Source organism: Pristis pectinata, chromosome 8 (genome assembly GCF_009764475.1).
Source record: "Pristis pectinata isolate sPriPec2 chromosome 8, sPriPec2.1.pri, whole genome shotgun sequence".
Taxonomy (NCBI): Eukaryota; Metazoa; Chordata; class Chondrichthyes; order Rhinopristiformes; family Pristidae; genus Pristis; species Pristis pectinata.
Genome location: NC_067412.1, coordinates 56,018,799 through 56,033,794, shown reverse-complemented (window position 1 = coordinate 56,033,794; position 14,996 = coordinate 56,018,799). Strand labels below are relative to the sequence as shown.

General features: G+C 41.9%; 1 protein-coding gene across 1 annotated transcript in view; it reads right to left on the bottom strand.

Annotated features, from left to right (window-relative positions):
• The window catches only part of LOC127573137 (fibronectin type-III domain-containing protein 3A-like), a 144,314-nt gene extending 129,865 nt beyond the window's left edge, over positions 1 to 14,449 (bottom strand). The window contains exon 1 of the mRNA XM_052021068.1: positions 14,325 to 14,449. The gene's annotated coding sequence lies outside the window, so the exon portion shown is untranslated. The remainder of the gene's footprint in view (positions 1 to 14,324) is intronic.
• Between the last annotated feature and the right edge of the window lie 547 nt (positions 14,450 to 14,996).

The following is a 14,996-nucleotide window of genomic DNA, read 5'->3' as shown; positions in this document are numbered from 1 at the left end:
GGGCCAGGGAGGTGGCATCCGCTGTAGACCTGTTTCGTCAATACGTGAATTGCAATGGGTCCAGGTTGTCTGGTAGGCTGGAGTTGATGCGTGCCATAACTAACCTCTCAAAGCACTTCATGATGGTGGTTGTCAAGAGCCACTGGTCGGTAGTCATTGAGGCATGTTACCTTGCTTTTCTTTGGTACCGGGATGATAGTGGTCTTAAAACAGAAGGGAACCTGAAATTGAAGCAGGGAGAGGTTAAATATGTCCACAAATACTTCTGCCAACTGATCAGCACAAGATCTGAGCATGCAGCCCAGGACACCATATGGGCCAGGAGATTCCTCTTGTTCGCTCTCCGGAAGACTGATCTTATGTCCTTCACTGTGATCACAGGTTCAGCTGCGTTAGTGGCTGTCAGGGTGGATGGTGACAATCCACTTCCCTTTTGTTCAAAACGCGCATAGAATGTGTCAAGTTCATCAGGAAGGGATGCGCTGTTGTTAATATGCAGCCCAACTTCGTCTTGTAGCCTGTTATGGCATGTAAGCCCTGCCATAACTGATGGCTGGTCAGGGACTCTATTTTGAGTTGGTATTGCCTCTTGGCATCCCTGATAGCTTTTCGAAGGTCATACCTCGATTTCTTGTACACATCAGGATCACCAGATTTGTGCAGCAGTCCTCTCCTTCAGTGGGGAGTGGATCTCCCGGTTCATCCATGGTTTCCTGTTTGGGAACACCCGTATTGTCTTTTTTGGTACATAGTCCTCCACACACTTGCTGATAAAGTCTGTGATGGTGGTGGCATACTCATCAAGGCTGGCAGCTGAGTCTTTGAACATGGACCAGTCCACCGTCTCAAAGTAGTCACATTGGAGCTCATCTGCTTCCTCAGACCAGCACTGCACGACTCTCCATACCGGATCCTCCCATTTCAGTTTCTGTTTGTATGCAGGGAAAAGGAGCACAGCCTGGTGATCTGATTTCCCAAAGTGAGGACGAGGGGTGGCTCGGAAGGCATCTTTGATGGTTGTATAGCAGTGGTCAAGAGTGTTGGCCCCCCTGGTGGAGCACGAGATGTGCTGATAGTATTTTGGTAACACACTCTTGACATACTCAGATAATGTAATATTTCTGTCAAATAGTTAATGGCTTTTAATGCATTTACTACCAAGTGTAAATCACCCAATTTAGTTGCTGTTCTACAGTCATTAGCAGGCCTGGTAAAAACTAGAAGTAAACATTGTTGATTCATCTCATCCAAGTCTGATCCAGACCACATCCAGCATGCACTTTTGTTTAACCAAAAAAATAAAAGTCACTGGGTATTAATTGGGAGTAGAAATACTGATCAACTCTCTCTCTGCAAAGCTGAGAGAAGCAGAGGCAAATTCTGACTGGAAATCAATTTCTGCTCTCACTCCATCTTCAGCTTTGCAGATGACACCACTGTAGTGGGCTTGATCTCAAACAACAGTGAGATGGAGTACAGGGGGGAGATAGAGAGCCTAGTGGCATAGTGTCAAGACAACAAACTCGCCCTCAATGTCAGGGAAACAAAGGAGCTGGTCATTGACTTCATGAAGCGGGACAGAGTGGGCGTCCCTCTCTGTATCAATGGTGCAGATAGTGGAGAGCTTCAACTTACTGGATGTAAATGTCACCAACAATTTGCCCTGCTCCAGCCATGTTGATGCTACAGCCAAGAAAACATACCAATGCCTCTACTTCCTCAGAAGGCCAAGGGAATTCAGCATGTCCCCAATGACCCTGACCTATTTTTGCAGATGCACCATAGAAAGCATCCTATCCAGATGCATCATAGCTTGGAATGGCAACTGCCCAAGACCCCAAGAAATTGCAGAGTACTGAGAGTTGCATTATGCAAACCAGCCTCCCCTCTCCCATTGGGCAGATGATTCAAAAGCTTGAAAGCATTCACCACCAGACTCAAGGACAGCTTCTATCCCACTGTTATCAGACTCTTGAACAGACCTCTTATATGGTCAAGATGAATTCTTGATCTCTCAGTCTACCTTGCCCTGGTCCTTGCATTTTATTTGTTTACCTGCACTGCTCTTTCTTTAACTGCAGTGCTATATTCTGTCATTTCTTTTTACTACCACAGTGTACTTACATACTGCATGATCTACATGGCACGCAAACAGTTTTTCCACTGTATCTCTGTACATGTGACAATAATAAACCAATTCCAAATTACAGATTTAAGTTGCAATTCCTGGTAGAGATAGATTCGTATTTGTCTGAAACTGAAAAATAGTCAAATCAGCATTATTCATTGTGCTACTCAGTCCATTAAATCTGTCATAATTTACTATATCTGTGGCTGGACAGCTTCTTCAATAGATTAAAGGTGGATACGTAAATGAGTTGCTTTTTCCAAGCCATATTTTCCTAAGGATTTAACTCAGAGAAACATCTTTTACAAGATAAATCCTTAAGAAAACATGGAACTCTGAATTGGAAATATTAGATTAGATGGTTATCTAGAACAAAGTTATTCAGCCCTGAAATTATACAAAATTATCACACTATCATATTACATTAAATACTTGATCATTTCATTCTGTACCAGCCTTTAAACATCTCGTTTTACAACTTGCCTTTATACATTTCGTTTTATAACTTGTTCAGTACATATTACTGAATAGTTCATCTCCTCACACTTATTTCCATTGCTCAGGTGGTAGAAGAATTACAGATTTGCTTTTTATTTCAAGCTGCAAATTTGTCACTCAGATTAAGAAAAAAAATTACCTTCACTAATATCAAGAGCCAGAATATACACACCAGTTGGCATGCAACTTAAAATGAGAATAAATATATCCTTTAAGGCATCCGATCTTGTTCTGAGTTATTATATTCCGGGGAAGTGGAAGGGTTGCTACCACAACCACTGAACATTATTCCAAAGAAACTCTGGAACAGGACTTCTGATCAATACCAGCCTCCAATTAAACAGGCTGTGTAGTCATAGATCAGTAAAAGAGATATCCAACTTCCATGTCATCCATGCAGCTTGACATTAAAGACCTGCACTAATATTTCCTAATTCCTAATATATAAAAAAAATAGAGCTATGTGAGTCTTGCCTCAATTTGGTAGTACCATCTCCTTGACTTTTATTTCTGAGCACATTACAACTGATATCCTTTGTAAAGTAGGATGCCTAAAACGTGACAAAGTACCTCCCAAATCTGTGACCTTCAGCAGAGTGAAAGACAAAGGTGTCACAACCTTCAAATCACACACCATCTTGATTTACACCACTGCTCCTACTTCATTGTTGAGTCAATGTAAGCGTTCTCATGTAACAGCCCAGCGGGAATATCTTCACTGTGCAGACTGGTGCAGTTCAATGTTGCAACTGCTAATGGAGAGTATTTAAATAAAATGCAATTTGCCAAAAAAAACTTAAGGCTTAAAGGCCGACAGGTAAAGTGGTCTGTCTACGGCCGACTAGAGAACTTGAAAGGTAGCATTAAGTCAAATGAAGAATCTATAACATTGCCAGAAATAGCAGCAAGCTTAAGAATTGGAAGTACTTTCAAATTCAGCAAAGGAGACCAGGAAGTTGAAAGGTGTGATAGAATATAGTAGAAACAAAAGCAGATTATAAAGAGCATCCATAGGCAAGAAAAAAAGGGAAAGACTAGCAAGGGCAAATGTGGGTTCCTTACAGCCAGTGACAGGATACTTTGTGATGGGCAAATGGGGGAATAAGCAAATGGAAGAGAAATTATAAAAAACTGCATTCATTTTCACACAAAAAAAACTGCCACAAATATGAGAGGTGCTATCGAAAATGGAGGAATTGAAGGCTTATAAATGCCATCGACCCAATTATCTAGATTCCAGAGTCTTTAAAGAGGTGACTATGTTTGATTAACATCTTTGGAAATTCCACAGACCTGGAATGGTTCATGCAGATTGCAGTATAGCAAATGTGACTCTACTATTTTAGAAAGAAGGGCGAGGGAAAACCCGGAACTAATGATCTGTCAGCCTACCAACTGTGGTAGGGAAAATGCATCCTTTTATTGTGGATTCCAGCAATAATAAAAAACCTCAAAAAGAATAACAAGATTGATTAATGTTTGACTAATCTTTTGGAATTCCCTCAAGGATATGACTAGCAGAATATATAAAGGAGGACCAAAGGATGTGGTGCCTTTAGATTTTTAGGCCATTCATAAGGTCCCATACAGAAGGTTGGTTAACAAGGATAGAGCACATGGTAGTAATATGGATTAGAAACAGTAATACACAGAAAGCAGAGAGTGTGAGCAAGCAGGTCTTTCTCAGTTTGGCTAGCTGTGACTAGTAAGATCTCTGCTTGGGCTATGGCTAAAAAGACCAATGTCATATTTCCAAGTTAGTTGAATATATGGAAAATGAGGTGAGATTGCAAGTAGGAGGAGAATATAAAGAGGCTTTAACTGGATGTAATCCTAACTAAGTAGGTGAGAATGTGGCAGCTGGGATATGACGTGAAGAAATAAGGTCATTCAATTTGGTGCACAAAGCAGAAAAACCTTATTTTTCCCCCCCCCAAATGGTGAGAAATTGAAAGATGTTAATGTTCAGGGAAACCATGGTGCCCTTGTATATAGGAGACTTAAAGCTAACTCACAGGTGCAGCAAACAATTGAAAAGGCAAATTCACCTGCTATGTCAGGATTTGAGTAGCAGTGTAAAGATGTCAAACTACACTTATACAGGGATTTAGTGAGCTTGCAGAATTTTGATGTTCTTTAAAAATGCTTGTTATAGATGGAGTGTACCTCACTCGTACCCGAAATGGAGAAGAGATCAAGTAGCATAAGCCCGTATTCCCTAAAGAAGTGATCTCACTGGAACTTACAAAATTCCTACAAGGGTCCACAGGTTGGAAGCAGAAGGGATGTTTCCCTAACTGGGGAGTCAAGAAGAATGGATATGTCATTTAGAACTGGGATGAGGAGAACTTTGTTCACTCTGAGGGTGGTTAATATTTGGAATTCTCTCCCTAGAGGCCTGTGGAGACTGCCATAGAGTTCATACAAAACAGAGATGGACAGATTTCCAGATCATAATGGAATCAAGGGATACAAGGATAGCATAGGAAAATAGAGCTGAGGTGGAGGTCAGCTATTATCTTAATGAATAGCAGAGCAGGCTCAAAAGACCACTCTCTCTCCCAATTCTTATGTTCTTATGACTAATTGCCTCCTTCGAGAGCAATTTTCATCGGATTATGAATCTCAATGATAATGATAATTTCCCCATGCAAAAATAAAGATAATCCAAATGGTGGATCACTTCAGTGATACATTGGGATAAAAACACGAGACATAGGAGCGGGCCATCCAGCCCTTCAAACTGGCTCTGCCACTCATTAAGATTGTGGCCATTCTACTTCAGCACCATCTTCCAACACTAATCACCATTTCCCTCAACTCCCTTAATGTCTGGAAGGTCATCGTGGTCAGAATCATACAGCACAGAAACTGGCCCTTTGACCCACCACATCCATGCTGGCTTTTTTGCTCACCCACACTAATCCCATTTGCCTGGATTTGGACTGTATCCTTCAATGCCTTGCATACTCAAGTGCCTGTCTAAGTGTCTCCTAAACATAGTAATTGATTACTTTTCTACCATCTCCTCTGATATCTGGAATGCACCATCAATCACATTATAAAAAACAGCTCTTTTAAAACTCCTTCCTCTCACCATAATTCTATGCCCTCTTATTTTTGATATCCTATTATGGGAAAAAAGATTTTGACTATTTACCTTATCTGTCCCTCTCATGATCTTATATACTTCTGTCAGGTCTCTTCTCAGCCTCCTTTGCTCTAGAGAAAAGTCCTGGAGCAAAGTCCTCCAATCCAGGCAAGATCCTGATGAATCTCATCTGCACTCATTGGGTCCTTTGGATTTATCAAATTTTAAGCTGTCTTGAAGATGGGGCACAGACTTTAACAACTTGCATTGGCACATTACCCACTGAAAATTTTCAGTCAGTAATCAATAATAAAAATCAAAATCCTTTTCTTTATCCACCCTTTGAACTGTACATTCTGTTCCTGACCCCAATATGGATTCAATAAATTTTATTCACAAAGTTATCCATTCCTTCAAAACTACTTCCTTGCAGGATTGTTTACCCCACTTGTTATCAAGATCTTTACCTATTTTTCTCTTTTCTTACATTAACTCAAATATTATTAACAATACAAACTGTCTACCTGTACCCCAGCTAATTAAAAACCAACATTTTTGTGAGCTTTAATCTTACTTTTTCCACAGGAAAAACTTTATCACATCTCTTCTAAAATGTTGGAACTAAATTCCAACTTTTAACTATTTTAGTCAAAGGGTTTACTTAGGGCTAACAGAGGATCCACTGTCTTTGTTTTGTAGCACACCTGTTCACTAGGGAAACTGATAATGTTTTCAGTTGATATCATTCATTCAAAAATATCTGCATTTTTATCCTACTCTTGTCTAAATGCCTCTTAAATGTATAATATCTGACACTATCTATCCCTCACAGAGCATACAATTTCATGGAGTTTCTCAGAAATGTTCCAATAACACTTTTTCCCCCCCCCATTGAGAGACCTGAATGCACCTTGTCTGATCCAGGGCCCTCATTTATATCAATTGTTTGCTTTGCTAATATCTCTTCATTGACTCCTCCAACAAAATGACCCCAAGATCAGTCAGTTTGGCCTCACTTTACCATGCCCATCAATGCATACAATTGGCTTTCTAGATGTTTGATCCAGCAATTGCAATCTTTGTTTTCTTGCACTATTTTTTCCCCAAAAAGGTCAACCAAGTGGCAGCATTAGTTTTGGCATATTCATTCTAAAGTGGATGACTGATCCACTATCCAATTTGGGTTAGTAAAGTAACATAATCTTAACAATAAATGAGAATGAAATGCAATGGCTGAAAATGCAGGGTGGCACAATTTGGCACACAGCATTACTCAATGTATGGGTGAATCAGAGACCAATGAATGAATATGCAACTACATGCAAATTATTTTCAGTTATATTGAGCTTCTCACATACTATGGGCATACAAAGTATTTCACAAACAATTACATTTCTTTAAATATAAAGTGTGTGATCAGTACTTCCTAAATGTTGCTGCATACTGGGAGATTCTCCCAACATTAAATTTTTGTGGTGCTGGTTGTGGAATAAATTCTTGTCAAGGCAATGAAGTAACTCTGTGGCCTTCATTTAACTCTTTGAAGTGATGGGAAACCTATTATCTTACTAGATAGTATCTCTGACATTGAAGCACTTCTTATGTTACAATGAAGAAGCACTGTTTTACCAGGTTAGATTATTTGCATAAATCCTTGTTGCTGAGGTCGAGAGGGTTGAGAGCTTCAAGTTCCTGGGAGTGAACATCACCAACAGCCTGTCCTGGTCAAATCACGTAGATGCCACGGCCAAGAAAGCTCATCAGTGCCTCTACTTCCTCAGGAGGCTAAAGAAATTTGGTTTGTCCCCTTTGACTCTCACCAACTTTTACCGATGCACCATAGAAAGCATCCTATCTGGATGTATCATGGCTTGGTACGGCAACTGCTCTGCCCAGGACCGCAAGAAACTGCAGAGGGTTGTGGACACAGCCCAGCGCATCACGGACACCAGCCTCCCCTCCTTGGACTCTGTCTTTACCTCTCGTTGTCTTGGTGAAGCAGCCAGCATAATCAAAGACCCCACCCACCTGGGACATTCTCTCTTCTCTCCTCTTCCATTGGGTAGAAGATACAGGTGCCTGAGGGCACATACCACCAAACTTAAGGACAGCTTCTACCCCACTGTGATAAGACTATTGAATGGCTCCTTTATACAATGAGATGGACTATGACCTCACGATCTACCTTGTTGTGAACTTGCACCTTATTGCACTGCACTTTCTCTGTAGCTACGATACTTTACTCTGTACTGTTACTGTTTTTACCTGTACTACATCAATGCACTTTGTACTAACTCAATGTAACTACACTGTGTAATGAATTGACCTATACGATTGGTCTGTAAGACAATCTTTTCACTGTACCTCGGTACAAGTGACAATAATAAACCAATACCAATACCTTGAATGAAAGACAATTTGACTCAAGAGTCAGATCAGGCCTTGATTTCAGATTTACGCAACAAATGCCACATCAAATTAAAGGAGTAAAGTATCAACATACAAGTTACAGTTTGACAGAAATCCTGCAATATCCAAACCCAAGAGCATTAAATACATCGCCAAAAGGTAAGAATCAAAGGTTCTGCTAATGGTCCTGGGCAGAAGTCCCAAAGACAGCAGTAGGGTTTCAACAGACGAGAAGTGAGCACTGAGAGGCAAGGAGTTCCAAACATGAAAATAACAACAGAACTGCAAAGTGAGTTTGCAACAAGACAGGTTATAGCAAGAAGCTAAATCAATGTCACAAACTCAAGAGGAAATAGCAATCCCATTCAAAGGTTGAGAATGAACCATTTTCAGTATCCAAAAGACCATTTCAAAATTATGTAGTACAAGATCTCAGTTACATTTCATCATATTAGCCCAATGAGCCCAAAGTGTGACAACATGCAGATGGTCAAATCCTGTGGTACAATTTGGCAGCAGCATAAACTTGATTTTTTTTTAAAATGATGGCTAAAACTTCAAATTTGCACTCCTTTAATCACTCCTGCTCCAAAGGTAGATAATCCACCACCCTGCCAAACCTGGAACATGGCATCATGTTCCCGATTCAGTTTCCACACCCGGCCTATGTCCCAGACTCCCAGTTTGAGCCATGGGCCTGGCCCATTTCCCCATCACAGACCATGAGCCCAACTCTTGTCCTGAATCCCTGCTCTGGCCACACCCTCCCCAAATACCACTGTTCACACAAGTTGGTCTCCACAATGGCATGCAAGTACCAATCTCAATGTAAGTAAGGTTGCCTCATTTCCCCCCCAACACATTTCCTAATCTTTCTTACTGCAATGTTGAACCTCATCTCCTACAAACTTCCTGTGAGAGTGGAGCTAATCTTCAGAACTAATGGGAAACCATTCAGCCTATGACGACTACACTCCAGAACCAAGGTCAGTTGAACCTCAACAGTTGCACAAGCATACTGATGATGCTTAGACTAGCCCCAACTGGCATAACCGGGGAGCTGCTGCCTCACAGCTCCAGTAACCCAAGTTCAATCCTGACTGTACTGTCTGTGGAGACTTTGCAGTCTCCCTCTGATCATATGGGTTTCCTCTGGGTGCTCTGGTTTCCTCCCATATCCCAAAGATATGTGGGTTGGTAGGTTAATTGGCCACAGAAAATTTCCCCAGCATAGGAGAGCAGTAGAATCTGGGGAGAGTTGAGAGAGATGTGGGGAGAATAAAATTAGTGTAAGTGGGTGCCTGATGGTTGGAAAGGACTCAATGGGCTTGCTTCCATGCTCTATGACAACATCAACTCATTTACCAAACCACACAAGAAGATGGACCTTATATTCAATACCCACAAGACCAAGTTCCTCTACCACCCTGGCCTGTTGCACCAAATGCCCTCCAACAATAAAGGCTCACATTGAGGCCCTGGAAGTGGACCACTTCCCACATAAGTCACCACAGGCACAACATTTGGTTAATTAAGGAAAAGGGCATTTGAATATCAAGACGTCAGACCCAACACAAAACACTTGGTCTACTGGGCAGCAGTACATCCTACCCTCTCAATGCTCATAAGATCCAACTAACCACTGCAGACATCAAGGCACTGGAAAAAAATACTACCTATATAGACTATGCCAAATCCTCCAATTTGGTATTGGTATATTATTGTCACTTGTACCAAGGTACAGTGAAAAACTTGGCTTGCATACCGTTCATGCAGATCAATTCATTACACAGTGCATTAGGGTAGTACAGGTTAAAAACAATAACAGAATACAGAGCAAAGTGTCACAGCTACAGGGTAGTGCATTGCAGGTAGACAATAAGGTTCAAGGTCATTTCACTGGAAGGATAAGCAAACCAATGAAATTGTCCTCTCCCAAGCCAACATCCTCAGCACAGAGATCCTGATTATCCTTAATATTGTGCTGGCCACATCAGACCCCAAAACAAACACTCTATTCAAACTCAATTATTAACCAAACAGAGAGAAAAAAAATTCAACAATATTCAAAAAAACTTCCTTGCAGAAATACAACATCCCCACTGACACTTGGCCATAACCACTCAAAAAGGAGAATCATTCAGGACGGTATTGAGAACCCAGAGTCCATGCATTGAGGGCATACAAAAGAGCTGTGATCCCACCAGTGCCTGGGAATCTCTGGCCACGACTGCTCAAAGTGGAGAAGGAGCAGACAGCAAGTCATCATTGATCCTAAGGGACAGAAGCAGTCTTCTTAGAAAGCACATTGCTTATTGAAATCAGAATCCCCTTAGATGTACAGGCTTGTGACAGAAATGTAATGCAAGTGACATTGGTTAAACAACCTTGTTCACACAATTGGAGCTGCACTTTTATGCTCCAGTGCTTCCAGGTTTGGAAGAACTTGTTATCAAGACAGATGCAGCATGTTATAAGAAATCTGTCTCAATGCAGAATGTTATAATTGTGCTTGTGCAGTCAAGTTGAGATCAAAAATTAAAACTCAAGGACAAGCCTGGGTGAAGGAAATTACAACTGTTGGTTAAGTCCACAAATAGTTGAGCCATGCAACTCAGAAGATTCCAGGTGCATTTCCCCAATTTGTGCCCAGTTTCTTTTCTGAAACAGTATAGTAGTTCAGCGGCTATATTTGGTCATTCATTGACATGGCATGGAAACAGCCTATTTGGCCTACATCAACCATCCCATTCCCGACCCCCCGATTTCGCTTCTCATCAATTACCTCCCCCACCAACCTGATTCTCCCACCACCCACCTCTACTAGGAGCAATTTTCAGTAGCCAAATAATCTTATCAACCAAAACACCAGCCCATTGAGTCCATGCCAGCTCCCAACAGTCTCATTCTGTTTCTCTGTATCCATCCAGCTTATTTTCCATCCTTGGTGTAGAGATGGAAAAAAAATCAGCAGTTTCAGATTCTTGTTACTGTACAAAATTCCTGTTGAAAGCACACAGACCAAGACACAGGAGAAAGGAGAAATGAGCTTCTCTGAGAAATTTCTTGCAGTCAAAGATGACACCACAGTCAGTATTCAGTGTTTCAGGTAAAATATGGTCACTCAAGTGAAGTGCTGAAAGATGGCTATTGCATACAAAATAAGCATCAGTCATAAGTGGAAAACAAAACAGTCAATGTGAAATGAAAAGTTTGAGAATGATGCACAATATGTTAGACACAGATTTATGCATATACCTCATGTAATCCCTGTGCTGTGCTGTTAGCTCACATTTAGTTAACTCGACACCGTTCTTCAACTCCAAGCAGGTTCCATAAACATCTCTGCCTCTGTACCTTGAAATTCTGTTCAATATTTCAAATTCTGTCACTGAACAAGTTTCTAATTACCACCTCTTCATTGCTCCTTTCTCAGCTCAAGAGCAGTGATGTGAACAACCTTGGGATCTTGTTATCAGTAACGATGTTGCTTTGTTATTATATTACAAGGATTTTAGATATTTTACAGCTCATCCCACATATGAAATATCAGGCAGCTATTTAAAATGTAAAAATCCATTTGCTTATAAAAGTAGCAAACTGATGTTTCAGACATACATCTTTTAAAAGACTACAATTGAATTATTACTTTTCTTTAAAGAACTGTAGTGATTGTTCCATTAATTTCAAGACAAATATGACTATTCGAAAAATATGTGGCACTACCATAAACACCATTTAAACAAGAATAAAAGCACAGCAGTCTATTAAAATGGACAGTAGTCATCATTGCTTTCAAATAGATTGTAAGACCACTGCTGCCTAATCCAAAACACATAATGATTAATGAGGGTAGGGCAGTGGATGTTGTATACATGGACTTTAGTAAAACTTTCAATAAGTTCCCTCATGGTAGATTGATTCAGAAGATTAAGGCACATGGGATCTATAGAAACTTGGTAGGTTGGATTTAAAATTGGCTTGGCCATAGAAGACAGTGGTGGAGGGGTATTATTCTGGAGGTCTGTGAGCAGTGTTCTGCAAAGACAACAGGAAAATTGATGGAGCTGTGGAAGAGGCTGAGAAGCAACCCATCTTCAAAATTGGGAGAGGCACAGATAGGTAGAGAGTCAGTCTTTTTCCCCCCCAGTGTGGAAATGTCAAATACAAAAGGGCATAGCTTCAAGGAGAGAGGGGGATAGCTTAGAGGAAGATTTACGAGGCAAGTTTTTATTTAACATAGTGGGTGGAAGGTGCCTGGAACACGCTGCTAGGGCAAATGGTGGAAGCAGATACAATAGCAAGTTTAGGAGGCATTTATGTAGGTAGGGACTGGAGAGATATGGACCAGGTGCAGGCTGATGGGATTTGGCATTAAGATCAGTACAGACATCACGGGCCAAAAGGCCTATTCTGTTCTATGTTAAAACTGATTCATATAATGAACAGTAGGAATCTGGTCTGTAGTGGTTACTGAAAGAATTTGGAACAATTCAGAATCACATTTATTATCAATGACGTACATGTTGTGAAATTTGTTTTGAAGCAGTGCAGACATAAAATTACAGTAAATTACAAAATAAATAAATAGTGCAAAAAAAAGGAATAATGAGGTAGAGTTCATGGACCGTTCAAAAATCTGATGGCGGAGGGGAAGAAGCTGTTCCTAAATTGCTGAGTGTGGGTCTTCGGGCTCCTGTACCTCCTCCCTGATGGTAGTAACATTAAAAGGGTATGTCTCGGGTGGTGTGGGTCCTTAATGATGGATGCCGCCTTCTTGAGGCACTGCCTCTTGAAGATGTCATTGATGGTGGGGAGAGTTATGCCTGCGATGGAGCTGGCCGAGTCTACAACCCTCTGCAGCCTCTTGCAATCCTGTGCACTGGAGCCTCCATACCAGGCAGTGATGCAACCAGTCAGAATGTTCTCCACTGTACATCTATGGAAATTTGCAAGAGTCTTTGGTGACATACCAGATCTCCTCAAACTCCTAACAAAGTAGAGCCACCGGCGTGCCTTCTTCGTGACTGCGTCAATGTGTGGGGCCCAGGATGAATCCTCCAAGATGCTGACCCTCAGGAAGTTGAAGCTGCTCACCCTTTCCACTGCTGGCCCCTCAATGAGGACTGGTGTGTGTCCTCCTGACCTCCCCTTCCTGAAGTCCACAATCAAGTTGAGTGGGAGGTTATTATTGCAACACCACTCTCACTCCATCTGAGATTCTACCAACAATAGTGGTGTCATCAGTGAATTTATAGATGGCATTTGAGCTGTGCCTGGCCACAAAGTCATGAGTGTAGAGGAGTGGGCTAAGTATGCATTCCTGAGGTGCACCTGTCTTGATTGTCAGTGAGGAGATGTTACCAATCTGCACTGACCGCGATCTCCAGATAAGGAAGTCGAGGATCCAGCTGCAGAGGCCCGGTTTTGAACCTTGGTGATTAATACTGAGGGATTGATGATGTTGAATGCTGAGCTGCAATCGATAAACAGCACCCTGTTGAATGTTCTGCTGTTGTCCAGGTGCACCAAAGCAGACTGGAGAGCCAGTGAGATTGCATCCACTGTAGACCTGTTGTGGCAGTAGGCAAAATTGCAGCAGGTCCACCTCCTTGCTTAGGCAGAAGTAAATTCTAGCCATAACCAACTTCTCAAAGCACTTTATCATGGTAGATGTGAGTGTTACTGGGCAACAGCTGAAATCTTAAACATATTGTCTCCATATAACGTGCTTTTATTTAATGCTTATTACAGGATATCAAAAAAAGTTGAGGCTCAAACATCTGAAGAATCAGCCAACAAAAACTGTTGCCTCAGTGGCAATAAACACTCATTCTAAGCAATACTTTCAATCTTTATAGTATCTGTTTATAGTTATTTCTATTTCAGTTCTTTCAAAACGATGTTAAATACCTTCAGGTAGACAAACATTCTGCAAGTGACAAAGAATTACAGTACAGTCCTCAAACTATCACCGTCATTGTGCATTCATATTCGATTACTTTTAAATGTTTTTTTTTAAAAAAAAGGGCACTCCAACGGCATCCAAATGTAAAATGGAAAGTATAATAATAAAGGCTTGCTTACAAAGCTAGGGTAGGGGTAATTTTGAAGAAAATATCATGCCGAAAATAAAACTAACAAACGATTAGACTGCTGAGAAGGACCTTTACAGATGAGTTTCTCTGTACAACTTACCCTGCCGATGACGACCCACGATACAGCTACAATTTTAGAGGAAGAATGACGCAGATAACCTGAATAAATGTCTACATAGTACTGTTACAGCTTTCGCGATATCCACGACTGCAGACTGCTTACCGATTCCGTGCAACGGGTGCATTAAATCGCCCGTGAGGCACTGGGACATATAAACCAGTTTAAGTATACGTGGCATTTGCAGCCGGATTCGACGAAGTCCAATCACATGAATGAAGGCCGAGAGGGGGACGGGGGAGGGAGAGAGAGAGCAGGAATATTACGGGGTAGAGGGTGGGGGAAGAGGGGAGATGGGGTGGAGAGGTGATAGGGGAGATAGTGGCGGGTAGATGGTGGCGGGGGGAGGAGGAGGAGGGAGGTGGTGGCAGGGAGGAGGGGTTGGGGCAGAGAGGGGGGATGCTGGCAGGGGGATGGTGGCAGAGAGAGGGAGGATGGGGCAGGGAAAGGGGGCAAGGGCGAGATGGGGGTGGGGAGATGGGAGAGCAGAAGATGGATGGGGACATGGTGGATGGGAGCAGGGAGGTGGTGGGATGGGGTAGCGATGGGGAAGGGGGAGAGATCTGGGGGACGGGGAGATAGGGGGAAGGAGTGCTGGGGTGGGGAGATCGGGGAGGGGTTGCTGGTGATGGGGAGGGGCAGATAGGGAGGGGG